This window comes from Opisthocomus hoazin, chromosome 27 (assembly GCF_030867145.1).
Source record: "Opisthocomus hoazin isolate bOpiHoa1 chromosome 27, bOpiHoa1.hap1, whole genome shotgun sequence".
Taxonomy (NCBI): Eukaryota; Metazoa; Chordata; class Aves; order Opisthocomiformes; family Opisthocomidae; genus Opisthocomus; species Opisthocomus hoazin.
Window position 1 is genome coordinate 5,216,586 of NC_134440.1, and position 20,829 is coordinate 5,237,414.

The 20,829-nt window shown below is 56.3% G+C and overlaps 1 protein-coding gene across 2 annotated transcripts in view; it reads left to right on the forward strand.

Annotated features, from left to right (window-relative positions):
* Nucleotides 1-239: 239 nt before the first annotated feature.
* The window catches only part of CTXN1 (cortexin 1), a 42,230-nt gene continuing 21,640 nt past the window's right edge, over nt 240-20,829 (forward strand). For both annotated transcript variants that reach the window (XM_075444089.1, XM_075444088.1), the window contains exon 1: nt 240-412. The gene's annotated coding sequence lies outside the window, so the exon portion shown is untranslated. The remainder of the gene's footprint in view (nt 413-20,829) is intronic.

The following is a 20,829-nucleotide window of genomic DNA, read 5'->3' on the forward strand; positions in this document are numbered from 1 at the left end:
CCACCCCCCGCATCCCCGGGGTCCCACATCCCCCGCACCCCCCCGGCACTATATCCTCCACACCCTCCCGCATCCCCACGCTACCCCCCCCCCCGCATCCCCACCCAGCCCCCTCCCCCCGCAACCCCCACACCCTCCTGCCTCCTCCACAGCCGCTGCATCCCCCCGCCACCACACCCCCCGCATCCCTCCACCCCCCGCACCCACACTCCGCCCCCCCCCCCCCCCCCCACCCCGGGCCCCACCCCGGCCCCCCCCCGCCTCCCGCAGCCCAATCAGGGCGGCCTGGGCGAATTCAAACCCCGGCCCCGCAACCACCGCCGGCTCCGCTGCGTTTCCCCGGGCCGGGAGCGGGGCCCGGCCCGATGGGCTCGGGGGGGGCCGCGACCCCCGTGTGCATCCCGGAGCGCAGGTGAGCCGGGGGGGGGGAACCGGGGTATGGAAACGGGAAAGTTGGGAGCTGCACCGGGCGCGGCACCGCAGGGCGGGGGGGGGCAGCGCTACCGGTACCGAGTGCTTCCCCCGCGCCCCGCACCGAGTGCTTCCCCCCGGGTCTGAGCCGCTGCCGGGTGGGGCTCCCTGCGGGGAAGGGGGGGCCCGGGAAGGTGGGGTGGCCCCGGGGTGGGGTGTGGGGGAATGTGGCCCCGGGGGTCTGTGACAGCCTTTTGGAGGGGGGGAAAGAAAGAAAGAAAGAAAGGAAAAAAAAAAAAGATATTTTGGAAGAAATATCGCTCCTAGGTGGGGAAATTGGGGTGGGGATTCTGGGGAAGAAGAAGTCGAAAACAGGGGAATTCTGCAGCTGCTGCGAAACGGCCGATTTCAGAGTTCTTCTAGCAGAAAATGACGGGGTGTCTGCGAAAGACCCCTTCTGCTGGGGGGGCCCTTGGAGGCTGCCCACCCCCTGGGTCCGGAGAGCCGGACCTGAGAAACTTCCGAATGAAACCCAGCTGGTTTCTCCCCCCCGGAGCCGTGGGTCGGTGCCGGAGCAGGGCAGAGCCGCCCGGAGCCGGGGGACCGAAGCCACCAGCCCAAGGCCCCAAGCACCCCGACGCGGGAGCCGGTGGCACCCCGACCACAGCCCCCGGGAAGGGTCGGAGCCGCGGGAGCTCCCCGCGCGATGCCGGGGCTGCCGGCGAGCCCAGCCCGTGGCAGAGGGAACCCAGCTCCCCGCGGCCCTGGGAAGGCTGAGCGAGCCGGGGACGGCTTTTGGTGCAGAGCCTCATGTCAAACGTGAGGATGAAAGCAGTTCGCGGGGGCCGGTGTGGGGTTTGGCACTGGGTGTGGGGTTTGGCACTGGGTGTGGGGTTTGGCACTGGGTGTGGGGTTTGGCACTGGGTTCCCCGGCACTCAACTCCCATCCTCACCTTCCTGCCGTTCCTGGAGGTGTTCTGCTTTCCCCCTGCTGTTATTATTTGCCGTAAAGCAGAGGAGGTAGAAATCCTTCGGCCAGCAGGGCGGACCTGTTTGCGGTGTGCGGGGAAGCCCGACTCCGGTTCTGTCGACCTGACGAGCCTCCCCCCGCACGCGCTGCGAGTGCCTCGTCACCCCGAGCTCGGGCTGCGATGCTGTGCCCGGGCTCTCGAGGCCCCCCGATCGCTCTGCCCGGCTCGGTACCCGTCCGCCCGGGGCACAGATCCTGAGCTGAGCAGAACCCCTGCACCCGGTGGGAACTTCACTGTCCCAGTAACGCTCAGGCGGGCAAGACCCTGCAAGATTGGGGGGGGGGGGGATCAATGTGGTGGTGTTTCTCGCTGTTAGTGGCATTGGGAGCGTGCCGGTCCTTGGGTTTGCAGTGGGGAGGTGGTGGAGTTGTGGATGTTCTCGGGTTTTGCTCAGGGGTGGTTCTGGCCGTGCCTCGGTGCATGGGACGGGAGGGGGGGACGCCTGTCCGGGTGGAAGCGGGCTGGGTCGTGTTGTGTCTCTGGTCTTGCCTTCAGCACACAGCCCCAACCGGCTCCTTGCAGGCAGAAAATGCGCAAATCCGATGAAAAATGCAGTTCTTTGGGTGAGGCTGTGCTCTCCCCCCAGCTCCGGGGCAGGGAGCCGTTGTGGGACGAGTGCTCGGGGGCTGCTCCCCCCGGCCCCTCTTCCAGGAGGGGAAGGGAGAGAGACCTGGCGTCGCCTCCGAGCACCTTGCGTGGGTGAAACGCCCAATGGCGGGTCCCTCGGGAAGGGGTCCGGCACCGCTGCGGGGACGCACAGCCTGCTGACCCGCTCCCCGGGCTGGCTGCTCTCCCCAACCTGTTGCCGGTGGCACCGGCCGGGCGATGTCGACAAGCCCCGCTGCCTTCCTCGCCGCGCTCCTGCCAGAGAAACCGGCTCTTTCTTTTTTTCCCTAGCACTTGGCCGGCTCCGCTGCGCTGTCTGCAGTGACGCCGGGGCAGCCTTCCCAGTCCTCGGTGGGGATGAAGGGGGCTGCACACCAGCGCCCAGCGCTTCCTCGGTGAGGTCAGGGCTGGAGCAACGTGGGCGGATGCCGGCAAGCCGGAGGGTTGTGGGAGCGGAGCTGCTTTATCGGCTCTGTGGTTTCTTCACGGGCGTGGGTGACGGAAGCGGGTGGCATCCTCTGGCTCGTGGCTCTGAACTATCTCGTGTTGCCAACTGTCCGTAAATCCTGAGCCGATGCGTTTTCTGAGCAGCTGCTCCTAGGAAGAAAACGCCGTTGGGCTGTCAGGCGCCTGGGAGCTGCTCGGATTTTACTGCAAATATCCTCCACAAAGTAAAATTGATGGATCTGAATCTAATATTCTGAAGGGGAACTTAATGGCCATTAGGCTGTTTCTTTCCAGCTTGGAGTGCAGAGCTGTGCCACTTAACTACAGGATTAAAGGCGTGAAGACAAATGAAGAGGGCTGCCAGATGGGTGGAGGGTGGCTGCCCCGGGGCACGCAGCCAGGACGTGGAGCACCAGGACCTAGAGCAGGGTCGAGGGAGGCTGCTGCGAGCTCCGTGGCAGGAGCACTTGTGTAAGGAGGAGCTGCTACCTGCCAGGGCAGAGCTGTGGTGGCCCCAAGAGTGACCTGTAACGTGGGTCTGAACTGGCCGAGCCTCCAGGGATCAGCATCCCTGCAGTCCCCGGCTCCGCTCTCAGCAGCGTTCTGCATGTGGCTTTCAAGCCTGTGGACCCTTCTGGGGACAGGAGTCAGTCCCAGACCTCCTGCCCAGCATTGTCCTCAGGTCCTTTTTGTTGCGCTGTTGAGACAAGCAGACCAGGTCCTTGGGCAGGACTCGGCATCTGGATGTGCCAGGGATGTCAGCACAAACCCTGTCCCACCCAGCCGGCTGGAGCCCGCTCCTGCCCATGCTGCAGCTCTGGAGCTGCTGTGTGATCCTCTTCCCTGTTTAGCTGGTGGCCATCTAACTGGCTTTGAAGCAGAGAAGCCTAGCCCAGCGTCAAGGGGTGTCTTTTGCCTGCTCCAGCGTGTCCCTGCTTGTTGATGTCAGCCTTGTTCTTATTCGTCCGTCCCCATCTAGACCTGAAATGTGCTCCTGCTCCATGAATTTGCTGTTGTCCCTGAGTGTAACCGGGCCTCTCTGCCTCCCCTTCCCTTGAGAGCGTCCCACTGTCAGGAGCAGGCTAGCAGCACCCCATGTTCCTCGCCTACCCCTGGGCCACCAGCAGCTCTTCCCTGCACACCTCCGTCCCGCTGGGCTGCAGCCAGAGTCCTGCAGCAATTTCCCTTCTGTTTAATCGGGAAGGGGCAGTGGCCGTCCCTGCTGCAGCCTTTGCTGCCCAACCCGGTGCTCGCAGTGTCCATATGGTTGAGAGGGCAATTGTCTGAAGCTGGTGGGCAACCTCTGAGATGTCCTCGGTGGCCAGCTGATGATGGCTATGGTCAGACAGGAGCAATCCCAACCCCAAATACCATTGTGGGCCAGGGCTGGCCTTGATGGAAGGGCTTTTTCCCCAGTGTTTCTGGTTGGGCAGTTCAGAGATTTGTGGTGGTTCACAGAAGTGCTAGAGGGTCTTGCTGGAGACCTGGACGTAGGGGACTCGCACGCTGTAGAGATGTCACGTTTGACCACTGTGATGGAACCTATCCAGCCATCTGTGATGCTGGCTCCCAAACAGTTACACCTGTGACGATGGAGTGTTGGATCTGCCTTCTCCAAGGTCTGTTTAGAAGACCACTGGTGCACCTTGGGCATCCTCAGCGGGGAACTCATCAGACCGTTCTGCACCTGCCCTCCAGCAGAGGCTGGAGGTTTCTGTTGTGTGGGGAGGCAGGATGCTGCTGTGGAGCTGGGACATAGCTGAGGTGTAGACCCGGAGCCTGGGAAGCTGCCAGGATCTGGCGATACAGATGTAGCCGTGGATATTAGTGGCCTCTCAAGCCATTATTTGCCTTTCTCTTCCTATTCTGGCAGGGCTTGGTTCCTACTGCGTCTCTGAGTCCCAGACACCAAGGCAGAACCTCCTTTGGGGAGGATTTTTGTACTCTAAACCGCTGTATTTGGAAGCACACCACTGCTGCTTGAATTACCCAGTTAATGTTAAGTGTTTAAGAGCAGAGATCATTGTGCCCACAAGACAGCGATCACTTGAGTCCATGGAAAGGAACAGACAACTCCTGGGAGCTCCAAAATAGGCAGGACATGATTTACTGAACTTCTCTTCCAGCCTTGTTTGGGCTCTGTAGTGCTAAATGCCTCTGAGCAGTGTTAGCAGGCTGCAGAGCAAAAGCAAGCTCCGTTCTCCTCCCACATTCCAGGGCTGTCACAGCTTGCGTGCGTGATCTCCAGGAGAAGGGAGATGCCTTGGGTGTGGGATGTCTGGCCGTGTCCTAGCACCATTGTTGATCTTCGTCCAGTCTTGCTTTCCAACAGAAGTTGCGATGCTGTGGGTGCAGTGAGTTTGCTGCAGCTTCACCTGCTTTTCTGCACCTCTGGGTGGGATCTGAGGGTAAACCGCGTCTGGTCTGGGTCCTCAGAGCTGGGGGTCTGAGAAGTCTCCTTCACCTTTGGGTGAAGCTCTCCTCCTCCATCTCCACCGGGTTGGCCAGAGCACTCTGCAAGCACAGCCTGTGCTTTGAGCGAGACGGGATCCTGTCTCCCCGTGGCCCCATGTCATCTCTCTCCAGCACCGATGGCTGAAGCTGGCAGCAGCTCTGAGCCGTGCCAGCAGCTCCTGCTGCCCGTGCCGAGTCTCTGCCTGCGAAGGGTGCTGTCAGGCCTGATCTTCAAAGCCAGCAAGCCCACAGAGCTCCACTAGCTTCTGGGGAGCTGGGTGGATCGATGGGGGAAAGATGCTCCTGACTGCTGGATCTGCTGGGATGGGCAGGGAGACCCCCCCATGAGATGACCGAGGGTGTGGGTGCTGAGAGGGATGGGGTTAAAATATGGCCGGTGCCAGGGATCAAACGTGATGAGTTCAGCTTCCACAATCCTGGAATGGGCTTAAAAAATCCTTTTGCCTGCAGAAGCGATCCAAGCAGGGTCTACTGCCTGAGGCTGCTGGGACCGTGTTTTTCTCGGCCAGCCATGAAACCCTCCCTTCCGTAGTGATAGCTGATGTTCTTGGTGCCAGCAGCCCCTGTGGAGACCAAAGCATCGGCTCTGCCGTCCCGGGAGCTGTTGGAAGCGGGAGGCTGACTGCTGCGTGTCCAGAGACGTGGGTAAGAGCCCTCTCCTGCTTCACAACCCTGCCATTGCCAGGCAGGGGCAAGTGGTGCCCCAGCCTGTCCGTGCAGTTGCTCTGGCTTCGTGTGGTGCTGGAGCTGAGGGGGATCCAAGTGACTTCGTGTACCTCTGAGAACGAAGGTTCTCCTACGTGCTGTGCAACATCTGGTGAAGGTTCGCCTACACCCTGGGTTTCATGCAGGATCTTCCCAGACTAGGCTGGGCTCCGCGGTGGGCTCGGGGCTCCCCGTGGGAGCTGCTCCACTGCACGGCATGCGGAGCCATCCCTTGGCATGATTTTGTGTGGTCAGGCTCTTCTCTGAGAAACTACTTTTTGCTGTGAGTGCCTTTTCATGTCCCATGAGAAACCATGATATTTCGTCTCCAGATGTGTCCTTTCCCTTCAGCAGATGTTGCTGCTTCCCTGGGAAGGCAGGAGGGGTGGGGTGGGGGTGAGGGAGTGAAGCCACAGGAGTGAGAACATCTCTCTGGGGATCCGTGGAGGCGCAGGGCTTAATGCTGGAACAGATCTTGCGCAGCCTTCTTTCCATCTTCTGTAGGTCCTGTGGGACCTGCTTGCTTGATTTTTATTTTTTTCCCCTCCCAAGATCTGCAGTGATAGCAGCTTTGGTTTGTTAACTCAGACAAACTCCCTCTGTTTCACCTCCAAGCTTCTGGGTGCCCTGCAAGCGGCAGTTACCTCGCAGGCTCCTTCTCCAAGGTAGGAGATGGGAGGTGTTTCTCCCCATAAGTTCTATTACTCGCAGCCCTCGTCTCCGTGCTGTCTGACTGCCTCCAAAGCAGACGTTCTCCCTTTTCACGTGTCACAGGGGGCTGTGCTTCTTGTGGCGATGCCCGTCCCCATCGCGCAGCTCCCACCCCAGCAGCAAACCAGCCCTGCCGCCGGAGCCCGTGCCATCGTCTGGCAAGGTGGCTCGGAAAGCGTCTCCAAGTGCCGATGCTCTGAGCATATCAATTCTTCAATGCATTAAATAAAGAAATAAATCCAAGGGAATAATAAACCAGAAAATGATAGGCCCGGAGCAGCAGCAATATAAATGGATAAACACTCAGCCTTTGGGGAGAGGCAGAGCTGTGCGTTGCTCTTCGGCGCGCAGCGGAGGCAGGCAGGGCACGCGGGCGGATATACGTACCCGTAAGGACATGTAGATGTGCTTGTGGCAGTGCAGACGTGCTCGTGGTCGCACGCGGCCTCTGCAGTGTGTGCGAGGTGGCTTTGCCATCCCTTCTCGCTGTCCAAATGATCACCGTGGTGTTGAGCTCCTGGGTGGCCCAGCTCGGGGAGGGGTGTGGGATGAAGGCTCTGCTTGCGGGGTGTGAGATCGTGGTGTGGTGCCAGCTCTGGCAACGCTCGGGGAGTGAAGGTGAAAAATCACTGTGAAGCCCCCAGTGCTCTGCCTTGGGGGAGAGATTCTCCCCGTCTCGCCGCATCTCGCCTTTTCTGGCAGCCTGCTTCGTACTTCGCAGCTCTGGTTCACGCTCCTGCCTGCGTGCGTGGTGAAGGATGTCCTTGCTGCTGCAAACCCCTGATCTCGGCACTGCCCGGGGCTGCCAGCGCCCAGCAGCACCCTGTTTCCACCCCCTGCCAGCAGAAATGGTCTGGGACAGCTCTGCCCGTTGAGCTGGTGGGCACCTGGGAGGGATGAGGACCTTGCATGGGTCAGCCAGGCCCAAAGGCTGCAGGTTTTTGGTGTTTTCTACAAAGTGTGGAGGTGACAGAGTTGTTGCTTAAGGTGCCGGGAGATGTGCTTGTTGAACGTGTGATGCTTGGGCCAGGGGTCCACAGACCCACCTCCCACCTCCTGGCAGGGACTGCAGGAAGATACTGAGGCAAGATGTGAGGGCAGTAGCTTCAGGCTGGGATAAACCCGCCAGTGAGTCGTTCTGGATCTCGTGGGGTTGCAGGTCCTTACGGCCAGATGGGACTGCCCCAAAGAGCTGTTGTCCTGCGCTGTGGTATGTTGCTTTTTGTTGTTGGTGTTGCTGTGGTGTTCAGAGACTGATCTGGGGTCCCACTGGGCAAGCGCAGGGTGCCGGCGCGGAGGAGGCAGTCCACCCTGGGGAGCTGGTGATCCCAAAGAACGGGAAGACCGACAGGCAGCCACGGCAGGAGCACAGGGACCAAGTGACAAGAAAACCATCGCCTGTGACCCCCAGCACGCAGCCTCCTGAGCCCTGTCCTTATCGCCTTGTTCCTTTGCCCTGGCCCGTTCCCACCACCACGCCATCTCTCCTGGCGTAGGTCGCGCCGTCTCTGTCCATCGCCCGTGCCTTTGCTCTGGCTGGTTGGGTGTAACCAGCTCCAGCTCTGCTTGCCCCAGAGACCCCCATCCCTCCTCAGTGCTTGGGGATCCTCCACAGAGCCCGGTCCCCGAGTGTGGGGGGCAGCTGGACCTGGGGACCAGCCCGACAGAGCTGCACCGCGTGGGAAATGCTCCTCAGCTTGGGAGATACCAGTTAATGCAGAGCTGAGTTCGTAGGACCCTTTGCTGGCGCAGACGGTCTGCATTGCAGGTTTGGGAGTTTGTCTTTAATTGTATCAGGCATGTGTGCTAACGAAGGGATTAAGGCCTGGAAGGGCGAGCAATGCAGGCCAACTTTTCCTTGCCTGTTTCAAGGTCTTGCGTTTCATAATGTTCTCCATCTCTCCTCTCCTTTCTGTGCCTCATCCCTGTCCTCTGCCTGGAGCAGCCTCCTGGTTTCCCCCCCACTGGCACTCAGTGATGCTGATCCACGTGCTGGATATGGACCACTTGCCCCAGACCTCCTTCCCCAGCAGCCAGCTGAGCCTTCCTCCCGTTGCCGTGGGGCCCCTCTGCTTGACTCTGGGCACTGGGTCACTGGGTGGAGGTACCTGTGATGGGGGAGGGCAGGGAACAGCCTTGCCATGGCTGCACAGTGGGTCAGAGCAAGGATGAGAGGAAGGATTTACCTGGCCCACCTACGGACAAAGATTAGTTAGAGGAATAATGTGACCAAAAGGGTAAAGCAGGGAGGATGGAGGCTGCTCGGGCGTTATCTCCTCTGCTTCTGGCCTGACCGTATCGAACACCATGCCCTGTTGGCTCCTGCTCCGCTCCTGCCGTTCGCTGTGTGAGCTGGACCTTGGACGTGGCAGGGGTAGGGGCTCTGCTGGAGCGCAGCCCTGGAGGGAGGGAGATGTCTGGACATGAGAAGGTTCACAGCCAAACGCAACGTAACGCTCGTCGATCCCCGCTGTAGAGCGCGAAGCGGGGGTCACCACATCACTGCCCACCTCTGGTTCTGCAACCAAGATTCACTTGGAGCAGTTACTGAGCACAGAGATGGTTTCATTGGGAGCGGCATTCCCATCTGTCCTGGGACTGCTCCGAAAGCACGTGGTGCGATGTTGAACGCCTGCTTGGGTGGACCCAAGTCCCTTTGTGTCCTAACTTTGGCCAGCAGTAAGCTAGATGTTCCCTTCTCCCTGGTTTTGTCATTGTGTGTTGTCAGCTTGGAGCACTTCTCCAGCAAAGATCAGGATGCCCTCCAGGGCTGGACGTGTTGATGGGAGGGGAAGAAGCGGTCAGTGATGCTCTTATCTCCTGTGAGGAGCAAGGGCTGCTGCACGAGAGGCTTGCTGACAGCCTGCTCTCTGCTGTGGAGAGCCACGGAGCAGGGAGCTGTTCTCATTGTCCAGCCACAAGATCCTGACCACTTCTGGGTCAAGAGTGCATGGGATGCAACCAAGGCTTGGAGGAACTGTCAGCTCCTCCAGCAAACCCAGTGGGGAGGTGGATGGTGACTGGGTACAGTTACACCAGCAGACCTTTTTGCTAGCACTCCCTGGAGAGCAGAGCTCAGCTGGTCGCAAGAGGGACAACCTTGTCCCCATCAGCCCAGGGAACTCTTGTCCTTCCCTGGAGGTGCCAAGGTTTGGGGTAGAGACCATCTGTCTCTGGGTTGTGACTCTTTTCCAGTAAGAGGACTCGGCTCAGCTGCCCTGCCCGGTGCATCGACACGCTTCCAGGAATGAGCGTGGGGACGCGTTGCTCAGCTGGTACACAGCGGGGACACAAATCAAGGAGCGATGACAAGCGCTTGGCATTGAGATGGCGCAAAGTGTCCTGGCACAGGGGACCTTGTGCAGTCAGCAAGGGGAGTACAGGCAGGACCAGCGCTGCCCTGTGAGCTTCGACACCTGGCGCTGTGCCGGAGCCTAGCTCAGCGCAGCCGTACTAGCTGCAGTAGGTGGATGGACACAGGTCTGTGCTGAGGATGACTCACGGAATGGTTTGGGTTGGAAGGGACCTTAAAGATCATCTAGTTCCAAAGCCCCTGCTGTGGGCAGGGACGCGTTCCGCTGGACCAGGCTGCTGGAAGCCCCACCCAACCTGGCCCCTCTTCAGCAGGGCTGGTGGATTGTGGTTGCAGACAGGCAGTCCCATCTCCTCTGTCTGCCCCTGCCTGTTGTTCCTCCTCTGCACGCACAGCAGAAGGCTGGCACGGTGGATGTGGGAAGGGAGACGCACTTCAGCAGTGGGCTGTAAGGATTTGGGGTCTCTTTGTTGCCTGAGGCTCTAGTTTTGGGGATGCTCCTTCCTTCCTAGGCTCAGAAATTACAGGTTTGACCCTTCAGGAATATGAGATAGGTCCTGAATTTCCCCTCCCCAGCTGGAAATGGTAGCAGTCGCGGGACTCGGGATAAAAAGCAGCATGACCTGCAGCAAAGCTCTCCGACAGCGAGTGTTGAACTTTGAGAAAGGGCTCCAGGTGGTGAACCTCACACACAAGGAAACATCCGATGGGAGCTCAGTGCTTTTGGCTGCTCTGCAACCCGTGCTGGCTCCAGGGCAGGGTGCCCGATGGGATTCTGGTGAGCCTTGGCTCCTGATGTGGACAGCCTGTATCTCCTGGGGGTCTGATAGGCACCCTGGCAAGGGGGGTCCTGTGACTTGTGACCCAGGGGAGAGAGGGCTGCAGCAATCCCTGGGCTGAGCTGCAGGGGTAATAGTGCTGCTCTGGTCCCCCAGGCCACTTGTCCCTACCCCTGAGAGGAGGGCGGTGCGGTCTTGTTTCCCTCTGGTTTTATATGCTGAAGTCCAGTGCTGCAGAGTCCAGCTGTGAGAGCAGCAGTGGGATGCAGCACTGTTGTCTGTGGAAGCTGGGTGAGATATTCCTGGTGCCAGTGCTTCTGGGTACCAACCTCGGGAAGGGCTGGCTCCGTCTGGAAACCCCGGTGAAGAGTCTGTGTGTCTGCTTGGCTTCCGCGTGAGCCCGCTCGGCTGAGCTCTCTCAGCAGAACTGACCTTGAGGGAGGCAGGAGGGCTCTGGTGGGGGCTCGTGCCAGTTCTGTGAGCAGTGGGCTCAGGAGCTATGCAGGACCTTGTGCGCCAACCAACAAGTACCTGCAGATGGAAGTGTCTTCACAGTGCTTCTAGCAGGTGTGAGGTGGTGGGAAGTGACTCAGTTGGAAGGCTGCCTTTGGCAACAGTGACAGGACAGCTGAATCTATAGGAGCTAGCAAACTCTTCCTGGTCTGAAGGTGATCTTCTGGTGCCACTGCAAGATCCCCAGGGTTCATTACCACCAAAATATCTGTCAACAGCAGATGGATATAGCAGGCAGCATAAAACATCAGGGCTATCTTTTGTACTGCTGAATTAAGCTCACAGTAGAGGTTGGAGAGCCTTGCCTGGTGCTGGGTGATGTCTGAGCTGGCTCTAGTCAGGTGTTTACAAAAACAAGGTCCTGAACCTCCGCGAGCACTAAAAAGCCATCAGGCCAGGCAGGGTTGTTTAGCCTGGCGGTCTTCTTTGTGTCACTCACCCCACCATTCCAGCACAAATGCATCCTTGGCCATGGTGTCATAAGCTGGAGGAGCCGTGGGCAGCTTCACCTACAGCCTGAGGCAGGGAGGTGATGGTGATGGGTCAGAAGGATCCATTCAAGCCCTTGCTGTCATCCAGGGCAGTGCTGTGTTTGTAGCGGGTTCATGGTTGCCCTAGTTCTGTACATCTTGCAGCTGGTTTCTCATGCTGTATGTCAGCTGTGTCCACTGCCCATCCCACCCCTGGAGCAAGGCTCTGGCTCTGGTTAGACCCAAGAGGCTGAAGAACCGCAGGGCAGCCACATTGATCCACGCAGCATCTCCCAGTTCCTTTGTCTGCATGGCTAGCGTGCTGCTTGTGGAAGGAGAGCCGGGGTTAGCGGAGTGCTTCACAGAATCACAGAATGATGGGGATTGGAAGGGACCTCTGGGGTCATCCAGCCCAACCCCCTGCCCAAGCAGGGTCACCCACAGCAGGCTGCACAGCACCGCGTCCAGGCGGGGCTGGAATATCTCCAGAGAAGGAGACTCCACAGCCTCCCTGGGCAGCCTGGGCCAGGGCTCCGTCACCCTCAGAGGGAAGAAGTTCTTCCTCGGGTTCAGCTGGAGCTTCCTCTGCTTCAGTTTGTGCCCATTGCCCCTTGTCCTGTCGCTGGGCACCACTGAACAGAGTCTGGCCCCATCCTCCTGACCCCCACGCTGCAGATATTTAGAGGCATTTCTAAGGTCCCCTCTCAGCCTTCTCTTCTCCAGGCTGAACAGGCCCAGCTCCCTCAGCCTTTCCTCATAGGAGAGATGCTTCAGTCCCCTCAGATGCCGGGAGCTGTGGCAGAAGGGAGATTTGATTAGCACATTCCCTAAGGGAAGCAGAAATGGGATACCCTGGCTCCCTGCAGCTTTGTGTCTCCTGCTGCTGATGGTAGATAACATTATTTTGAGTTAGTAGCAATCTGCTCCGGTCACGGGAACAGCATCGATTTACACGGGCTGGAGACCTGGCCCTGGAATCGATCTGCATTTTTATCAGCTCATCTCAGCTGACGGGAGATGCTTTGACACTGCTGCGGAGGAGCTCTGTTGTGGGATTGCTGCTGTTGGTTGCCTCAGCTCCTCAGGTCTCCTGCTTGGTCCTGCAACGTCATGCACCTGCCTGCAAAAATTTGGAAGGATGTTCACTGAGTTAAAACTCTGCCGGGGGACTGTGGTTTGGCTGGGCAGCCCTCACACCCAAACTTTGCAGGTCTGTTAACAGTTGTGGTGCTTTGTGGAAGCAGGAGACCAATTTCAGCAAGGCTTTCCCTTCGCTCTTCTCTTCTCCCTCTCCTGCTTCCGTTTGCCTCTGAACTCTGTGGATGCAGGGGATAAATTCTAGAGCATTCAGCTGCCAAAGGCAGGGTGTTTGCTCTTTTTCCTGTGAGGTTGCTTAATGAGAGCAATTAGCCCATGCTGGCCTTTGAAAACTTCATTCTCCCTTTGGATTTATTATTGTGTGGGGATGCTGGGTTGAAGGGCGCTCCTCAGCCCTATGGCAGAGGAAGCTCTTCATACGCTGTTTCATCGACTTATCTCTCTGTAGGGCCCTGGCTGTGCAGTTTGTCTGCTGTGCCCTCTCCAGACCTGCCCTCTCCTGGCTGCTGTTTTCTGCTCACTACCTTCCGAGTTTGGCAGGAGCCACTTGGAGCTGGGTTGGAGCCAGAGCTGTCCCGGTTGGAATAGATGGGATAATCCTCCCCAGCGGAGAAGCCTGAACAGGTCTGTGAGCCAGCAGCAGGGCTGGACTTCTCATCTGAAGAGCAGGAGCTTTGTGAATTTAATACCAGGAGTCCTGGGTTCAGCCAGGGGTTTGAGGGGACACAGTGCCCATATGTGGTTTCACGAGTGTCCCCCTCTCTTCCGCAGTTGCCTCCCTTTAATTCCTGCCTGTGCCCTTTCCAGGGCAGTCCAGGATCTGGATACAGGAGCTGAGTCACAGATGAATTCCCCAGCGCTGTGGCGAGCTCCCCAGGTTGGGTTTTGGCTTGGCTATCTGAAGATGTCAGCAGGATAGGGTGGGCTGCAGCCACGCATGTCCTGAGGTGGGGATGGTCATATCCCACCACAGCCAAGAGAAAGAGTGGGCTCACCTGAGCCCAGGGTGGGCAGGATGGGGAATGGTCTTGGGCGTCTGCTCTTCAGCTGTCAGGAGCCCCAGGTGATGTTTCAGATACCGTGTAGATGCCTGTAGTGGCCAGACCATGGCTTGGATGGATGACGTGGACTTCTCAGCTGTGATGTGGTAGAGCTGAGCCGCTGTGGCCCTTAGCCCAAGGGCAGATGTTGAACAGCCCTCACCAGGGCATGTTCCTTCCGCCTCCTGGTGCCTGCTCACAGCAAGCAGGCAGCAGCCCTGGGCTGGGATCTGGCCTGGCTTCTGGAGGCTTGGCTCTTGGACCCAGCACTGCCTCATGCAGGCTCTGTGGAGCTACGCGTGTTAGTAACAAAGAGCAGAGTAATGTGGGACAGCAGAGTTAGGAGACAGAGTGGGCTGGGAGAGTAGGACTGAGGAGAGCCAGTCCCAGGACAGAGGAGGTTTTGCTTAGTGATTTGAGGACAAAGAAAGGGTCTGACCACCATCTTCAATGGGCAGGGCTAGAACTAGCAAGGGCTGGTGCTGGTGGAAGAGCCAGTGTCACAACTGTGCTATGACCACCTTCTAGCTGGAAACCAGCCCATCTGAACAGCAGGGTTTGGAATGGCCTTGGTGAGCAGAGGCTGAGCTGGGTTTGACAAGGCAGGATCCATTTCTGGAAGGATTTGTACAACCTTTGATTGCAGCAGGCCAGGCTGGCTGGCTCGCTCCTGGGTCCCTTCCAGTCCCAGGTTCCTCGTTGCTGAGCAAAGGAATTACAAAATCTCCCCAGGAGCTTGCTCCGTCACAGCCCTTGTTTTGGCTGTCACCTCGGGCTGAGCCCAGGGGTGAGGAGGCACAGTCCTTGCTAGCAAAAGCATCCTGTGCTATTCCTCCTAGTTCCTTCCCCTGCGTGCTCTTGCCTGCCGGCAGAAGGGAAGCCCAGAGCAGCGAAAGGGGATGGTTTCACACGCTGCCATTGCTGGATCGGTTACACGGAGCAGATCTGGGCAGAGCTTGAGCTGTCTTGCCAAAATGGCTTGGATAATTCAAGTCCTCGAGGAGATGTTTGCTGATTTGGAAACATGCTGATGCACGGGGCTGAGGGGTACTACCTGATGGGGGCAATGCATGAATTTCAGGCTGCCTTTGTTAATGGTATCTATTTTCCTCTGAAACTGCAGCTCCAGTCGAACGTCCTGCTTGGCAAGCGTTGGGGTTGGGTGGTGATGCTGCTATCCGCGCAGGAGGCTTGTCAAGAAATGGACCCATTTCAGCCCCAGAGCAGCCACTGCCAGGCTCCAACTGTTCCCCTCTGTCTGACCTCAGAAGGAATTGTCTCTCCTGCACAGCACGGTGCAATCCAGCCCTGTCTGGCTGCATCCCAGGCAAAGAAAGCAGTCGGCTGTCCTGCCACCAAGCAGGCTTCGTGCAGATGCGATGGGGTGGGACGCGATGGGGTGGGATGAGACGGGGTGGGACGCGATGGGGTGGGATGCGATGCTCCTCTTGCGATTGTTTTCTTCTTCTTGGTTTGTCCCACATTCCACCAAACCTGAGAAGTATGCTCTGAAACTGGGAAGCGATGCAGAAGGGTGGGAGCAGGAAGCCTTGACAGAGTTGTTCCTAGGTGGTCTGGTTCCCTGCCTGAGGTGCGTCCCTCGGCCAGCTTTCTAGCAGAGCCCTGCGTGTTCCCAACATTGCTCCCACCCCGCCGGAGAAAGCGCCAGGACTTGAAAGAGTTAAGAAGGACCAGGAGGGCTGACAGAACAAGCTGAATTTGATTAGCAAAGAGAGGGAGCGAACTCTTCCCAACACATAAAGCTGTTATAAAGTGATCAATTGTTCTCGCGTCTGCTGGGACAGGATGAGAAGCGATCAGTTTAATTTGGAGCTAATGAGATTTAGGTTAGATATGAGTGAGATGCAGACTGGCGATGAGGGAGTTCTGGGAGAATCCCTTTCAGCTGCATTTTAACAAAGCAAGTGCCTGTTCTGAGCATCCTTGGACTGATTTCAGTGCTGGGGGCAGGTGGTTTTTGGAGATCCTCATGCTTTCACGAATCCGGGACGTTCCTTGTTTAAAACCTTCCTGAAGATAGCTCTAGGGTAGCTAGTTGTGATTCTGATGATGCCAGCTGCACATGTGGTACAGTGCAGGCCCATGGAGCTGCAGGGCAGGCTGGGGTGGGCAATGCAGCTCCTTCACCTTTGCTGCCAGCCGAGATTGTTCAGCTCTGTCACCCACAGAAACACCCAGGCATTGCTACGCATGCTGTTGCACGTGAACGGTGGCAGGCAGGACAGTAACCCAGACAAAGAAATAATTTCGAATCACTTAATTGCAGCAATGGATTTCTCTGGAGTAGCGTATTTGCCCATTTGGTAAATAATTCATAAAAAAGCCTGGTAATTAAACGCTAAAGACCTGATTTGCTTAGCATTGTTTGTACTTATATTACTATTTAAATGCAAGAAATTACCAAGTCATTTAATTGCTAATTAAAAATAATAATTACTTACCATCTTATAAGACGTAGTCAGCATTTCTGTGTATTGTTTGCACAGAGCATAAACACTCGTACTCTTTTTTTTAGGCAGTTATCTTGTAAACTTATCCCTGTATTTGTGCTGATGGAAGGCATGTACCCCATCTTCTTTTAATGAGGAAAAATGCAAATTAAAAAAAAATTAAGCAGCACAGGCTGCCTGTAGAGAATGCCTAGCATCGTTCCCCATCCTGCACTGGGGTGTATCAAGAGGAGTGTGGCCAGCAGGTCAGGGAGGTTCTCCTTCCCCTCTACTCTGCCCTGGTGAGGCCCCATCTGCAGCACTGCATCCAGTTCTGGGCTCCCCAGTTCAAGAAAGATGAGGAGCTACTGGAGAGAGCCCAGTGGAGGGCTACGAGGATGGTGAGGGGACTGGAGCATCTGTCCTGTGAGGTAAGGCTGAGGGAGCTGGGCTTGTTCAGCCTGGAGAAGAGAAGGCTGAGAGGGGACCTTAGAAATGCCTCTAAATATCTGCAGGGTGGGTGTCAGGAGGACGGGGCCAGACTGTCCAGTTGTGCCCAGCGACAGGACAAGGGGCAATGGGCACAAACTGAAGCAGAGGAAGCTCCAGCTGAACCCGAGGAAGAACTTCTTCCCTCTGAGGGTGACAGAGCCCTGGCCCAGGCTGCCCAGGGAGGCTGTGGAGTCTCCTTCTCTGGAGATATCCAAGCCCCGCCTGGCCGCGGTGCTGTGCATCCTGCTCTGGGTGACCCTGCTTGGGCAGGGGGTTGGGCTGGGTGACCCCCAGAGGTCCCTTCCAACCCTGAACATTCTGTGATTTCCATGCAGAAGGTCCCCTGGATGCCAGCCCCTGCTGCACTTAGGAGCTCTCTCACTGCATATGGCCTTGGATGGTGTGCAGCGCACAGCTCCAGGATGAGGGTCCTGCAGAGAGAGCAGTCTTCTGCTCAACCAAGAAGTTGTCTTCAGGTTGGGAGTGACAAATAGGCTAAAAAGCCATTTTCTAATCCCTGAGATCTCATCTGGTTGGAAAAGGCCCTGGAGGAGGCAATGAGGTGTGCTGGGGTGTTCTGTGTTGTGCAGAGGTGATGGGAAGGTGGATTAGATGTAAGACCCAGGGACTGGAGGGCCCAGTCTTATGGAATACTCTCTGAAAGAAAGAAAAAAAAGCAACCCAGGGCTGCTGGATCAGATGGGGCGTTTGGGTGCAGATCTGTGGGTCATTGGTCTGGGCTGGCCAAGGATCAGAAGTCCATGCAGGCATAGCAGAGTGCGCGTGTACTCATCGGGGTGTGCGGGAGGGAGAGGACGTGGGTATATGGAGGGTGGGGGTGTGTGTGTGTGTCAGGGGTGTTCGGAGCGTGCGGATGCTCTCGGGGGTGGATTTGGGTGTTTGGATAAGGGACTGTGTCTGTATTTGTATGTAATCCCCAAGAAATAATGACTGGTTCTCAGCTCTTTGGAAAGGAACTTGAGGGATGCGTGAAGGTCTCGCTCCAATGAACTCATCATTAAATATTTGTAATGAGTCACACGCTCCCAATCACGAATGCTTACTTTATGTCAGTTCGTTACCCAGCTTCCACAAATGATTCACATGTAGCTGGTGATGCTGGGAGGGGGATGCACGTGCACAAGGCCAGAGCAAGGCTGGGTCCCTGCAAGGCAAGGTCTCTGTGTCTCCATTTGGAGGTCCTTCATGCACATATGTGCCGGCACTGTTGGTATGGGTGGCCTCCGCTGCCTTTGAGAGAAAAGGGAAGGTTCATCCCCTCCTAACCTGGGGTGCTGTCTGGGTGACCCGCTCCAGGGTGCCTACCCACAGGGCATCTGCCCTACACATGGTGGACCCAGTCCTGACCGAGAGTGGCTTCTCCAGGACACGGTGAATTAGTGGTAGTGCTGGAAGAGAGCTTGAATTTCTTGAGACTCCGATGGGTGGATATTTCCTGGCAATATTTTCACCAGCATCCATCGATATTTTCCATGGGAAAATGTTAACTTTGAGGAAAAATTGCTGTTTTCTTTTCTAAATGAAAACATTCCATTTCAAATGTTAATTAAGATGACAAGGATCTGCTTTATACAACATTTTATTACAATGTTTAATGCTGAAGTGGGGGACCAGCTTTGTTCCTGCTAACAATGGGAATGTTTCACTCTGGGAATCTGCGTGTGGAAGTATTTAGCTCCCATCGGGCTGATTGCACTGGGGTTGCTGAGGTCATGAGCCCTGTCCCCAGATGTACTCTTGTCCTGTCCTCCTGCCTCCCCCTAGGTTCAGAGTCATCTAGAGTGGGAACTATGCTTGTCTGTAGCCCAAAGAGGGGCCTGGAAGGGGCTCTGAGCTGGCCAGGGCTCCAGTTTAGTGAAGGAATCAAATAATTGCCAATAATAGTCTGCCAGTTTCTGTTAGGCTGGGTCATTTCCTTCTATTAAGCAATAATCAGAAATCTGAGATGATGGTTGTCTTTTAACTGCTGTGTGCGAGCAACTTTTGCAAAAGACAGTTTGCTTTCTGCCCTCTTGGACTCTGCCCAGCAAAGAAGCGACTGGGACTTCTGGAAGGGGCAGGAGAACTGGTCCTGACCACAGCGAGCTGTGCCGCTCTGTGTTGTCCCAGGGCAGTGGCATTTCTGGAGGCTTTAACTGGTTGTCCGAGTTCTTGGAAACCAGTCCGTTGGCTCCGGCACTCACTGCCCTTTCTAAGGCTCCCTCATTTCACTCTCCAGTGGAGCTCTTCTCCTCACCCATGTTTTGGTTGATGGGTTCACCTGACACCTCCCCTACATCATACAGCAGTTGGCCTTCATCTCCTCAAGGGCATACAGCTGACTCCTGGCCAATGTGTCCACCAGGACCTCTGTGTCCTCTGCTGATCTGCTTTCCAGCCGCTCGGCCCTGGTGTATGGCGTTATCCTGGCTCAGTGGCAGGACTTTGTATCTGCTGAGGTTTCTGTTAGTTCTTTCCTCCAGGTTTCTGAGGTTTTGAGATTACATCTGCACCAGCACTGCCCTGTGAAAAGCATCACTTGTAATCAATGCTTGTTCCACGTAAACAATTGACCTTTTAATCTGACAGTTCATGTAATTTTTTACCCACCCCGCTGTCCACTATTCAGCCCACGTCTCCTTGGTTTGTTTTCCAGGACACAAAGGGAAACTGCCAAAGATGAACCCTTCCTGTCTGCATTTTAGCTAAACGTGAGACTTAGCCCAGTTGGTGATGGTATCGTACCACAGGTATCCCACGTGGTATTGCCGGGCTGCCGTAAGAACCTGTCAGATGCAGTGAGGTTCAGGCTCCTTCAGAGCTGGATCAGCTGAAGGACTGCAGAGGCACCCCTGGGCATGAGCTGAGTGAAAAGAGAACCAATGAACCTCAGGGGCCTAGGGTTGATGCTCTTCTGGAAGGACACCAAAAGCAGAGGATGGGTGGTTACTCCAGGCTGGACGCTTGTGCTGTGTATTGAAACAGGCTGAGAAACAGGTCTGAGAGGTAACGATCGTGGGTGGATCAGCACCAAAGACTCGGCTGGGTTCTGCAGGGCTGCTCCTCCTCGGTGATCAGTCACCAAAATGTGATCTCTGAAAGGTATCTGGTGGATGTAAAGACTGGGGGAGCTGTATGTATCACAGAATCACAGAATGGTGGGGGTTGGCAGGGCCCTCTGTGGGTCACCCAGCCCAACCCCCTGCCCAAGCAGGGTCACCCAGAGCAGGCTGCACAGCACCACGTCCAGGCGGGTCTGGAATATCTCCAGAGAAGGAGACTCCACAGCCTCCCTGGGCAGCCTGGGCCAGGGCTCCGTCACCCTCAGAGGGAAGAAGTTCTTCCTCGGGTTCAGCTGGAGCTTCCTCTGCTTCAGTTTGTGCCCGTTCTGTATGTATGTAATGGAGATGGCAGTTCAGTGATACAGAGAGTTGGATCACTCGTTCAGCAGGTGCGCCCAGCCAAGGGTGTGTGATTTGTTAAAAACATAAGAAGTTTGGGGAAGCAGGGCAGACATTGAAGGGGATCTGGGCTTCCAGTGTGTGGCTGTGACTAGAACTCAGATGAGATCCTTGGCTGGAGAACTGCAGTCTTGAGCGATAGCGGGGCTATGACTTTACTGCCATTAGTCTCCAGGGCTGATCAGCAGGGTGTTAATAAATTGGAGAAAAGTCAGTCAAGAAAGTGACTGATGAGTGAAGATGGGAAACAGAGGCTTTACCATGAAAGCCTGGGTTATCAGAGATGTCCTAGTCACAGGGTGCTAAAGCCTGGCTGGAGAACCACCTCAATCTACCCAGCAAAGTTATATCTAAGCCCAGGGGCTGCAGGATGAATCTAAATAAGCTCTGGCTAAGTACAGGTGCAGGTTTTAAAGATATTATTCCATTAGCAACAGAACAGGCAGTTTTCAAAGAATAGACATTTTTACATATCTGCTGTGAAGAGGACTTACCTCAGGGCAGGTTAAGGACTGCAGCTTCACGACGTTCACTTGGAAATAAGCATATGCAGAAAACAATCTATTGAGAGCTTATATATGGTCTATTTAAGCTTTGTTTCGTATTTATAGCTGAACTCTAACCACTGGTGCTGCTTTTCTGTTTTTGAAAAAGTACATCTTCCTGCGATGCCAGAGGCTTGGCATGAGACTTCTGGCGTCACAAGAGGTATGAGGAAATGGTGAGAACTGGCCCGAAGGACCTGAAAATTGGGAACCAGCACGGGTGTGATTCTGGGCTTTTGGAGAGCCCTGGATTTGCATTTGCTGCTTCTTTCAGTGGATTTC